Here is a 2118-nt window from a genome sequence, read left to right on the forward strand (position 1 = left end):
AAGAGCTGACTTGAGGGGATGAAACTGAGACCAAGTAAAAAATTGGGAGTAAAAATGAAGAACTAGACATATCCTGACAGCAGGTGAGTTCTTGATTCCAATGTCTGAGATCTACTACAGTGCAGCTATGCTGGCCTATAAATTCTTCTTTTCTTAAATTAAGCTATTGTTTGTAAATGACTGTTTTAAAAGAGCAATGTTGAAATTAAAGGTGTAAGAGACTCTGGGACAGTCATGGGGTAGATAGGATAAGGGCAGAGTTGGGGTTAAGGAAGAAACCACGTCTAGTAGACAGCAGTCACTATCCAGCTCAGAGAATAGTGGAAGTGACCTTATTTGAGTAGCAAACAGTAACCGAAATTTGCAAAATTATTGATCCTGCTTCCTAGTATTATTACTTAATCCAGTGTTAAATTAGCTATGGTAAATCTGAAAACAATGAAATAATAAAGTTATTTAAAAACTGAATTGCTGAGCTACATGTCAACAAGATTGAGATTAAATCAAAACTTAATAAAGAGCGTATCATGACATTGCATCAGTGTCCATGCTCATCTTTGTTATGGGTTGGTTTTTAGACAGGGAGGCACAGGGATGTGAAAAGTCCAGCTTTGCTTTCCTCTCATTCTGTTCAGTTTCTATAATGGACAGATGGATCCATTAGAATTTTTTCATGGGATTTGCCAATATCTCAGCTATTTTGTCCTTCACTTCTAGTAAGGAATGCTTTGCTTGGAGGCATGGCCTTAACTGCTACTGGAGTAGTAGTTAGGTTTAGGTTGTATTTTGATAAAATCTGAAGAACGTCTTCTGGAATTGTAGTTACTTTTGGAGGTGTGGGTGTTCTGAGCAGATTCTCATAAGAAGAAATCACAGAGGAAGAGGGAGCTGCACAATTCTCAAAGCACTTGTCTGAATTTGAGATTAACGATGTACAGTCTTTCATTTCCAAATCATTTGATGAACTGTTTGTTTTTGATAATCAATAACCTGTGGATATCAAAGCTGTATTGCTCTATGTAGAAGAAATTTTCAAACCAGGAGTAGAGAGTGTAGGTGCCAAAGGAGATATTCTATACTTGCCATCATTTTTTTTCCAATTGCTTGTTCATTAGGCCAGGAGTGGCACTATCGCTGGACACTGGTTCTGTTTCTATGGCTTCCTCACTTTTATTCTTTGCATTTTTAAGTCCCACTATATAATCTTCATTCAAACACATAGTATATTCAGAGATACCAAAATGCTCTAATTTAGGAGTCACTCACTCAAAATCGTCCATATTTGGTGCACATTTTAGAGTTTTTAGTACTTTAACTAGTGATTGTTTGGAAGATGGAGTTAATGTTTTTGGCTCTACCTTTTGGTTGCTTACTGCCTGTGGAAGATTTGGTGGAACATGAGATATTATGTACCACTCAGGTCCAAAATCTGAAACTTGTGGACTACATGTAATCTTCTCAGAAACAGAGCTGCTCAGAACAGGGTTGGGCATATCATCCTTCACATCAGGCTTTTGAAGATTTTCATCCCTAATGGACTCTGGTTTAGAGTCAGTGACTTCTTGCTCATCCTCTGAATTTTTCTTGGCACACTGATTATATCCATACTTCTGGAAAAACTCTCTTAATTTCATGATATCCGCTGAATTTTTTTTCATCAGTACTTCTTTTGCCTTTCTTGACTTTCCAAACTCACTTTATCAAGAAGAATATTGACATTATCCTTTAGAGCCCAAACTTCTGAATGAAGGTCATATAAAATTCTCAATGCATAACCCTCAAAGTCGCTGTCTTCCTCCTCCAGCGCACACTGCAGCTGCATTGTCTCGCTGTCCAGGATGACCACCAGAGACCGTAGCTTTGCACAGAAGCTCCATATTGGGTCCATGGTGACTACTATGTACTACAGAACCAGCCACTCATTTGAATCTCTGGTTCTGGAAGCCCTACAGGTTTTAAGGACAGGTAGCTTCTTCTCTTGGAAGTCAAACATCATGTATGTAGTCTGACCATAAGCTCATTCCAGTTATGAAAAGACATCAGAAAGAAACAAATTGAGAACATTGTGCTAAGTAAATAAGCCATTCAGAGAAAGAGAAATATCATATGATTTCACTC

At 37.9% G+C, this 2118-nt stretch overlaps 1 pseudogene; it reads right to left on the minus strand.

Moving 5' to 3' along the window:
- Positions 1 to 691: 691 nt before the first annotated feature.
- Positions 692 to 1888, minus strand: LOC150018047 (spindle and kinetochore-associated protein 3 pseudogene; annotated as a pseudogene).
- Between the last annotated feature and the right edge of the window lie 230 nt (positions 1889 to 2118).

Source organism: Furipterus horrens, unplaced genomic scaffold (assembly GCF_987537825.1).
Source record: "Furipterus horrens unplaced genomic scaffold, mFurHor1.1.pri manual_scaffold_2, whole genome shotgun sequence".
NCBI classification, from domain to species: Eukaryota; Metazoa; Chordata; class Mammalia; order Chiroptera; family Furipteridae; genus Furipterus; species Furipterus horrens.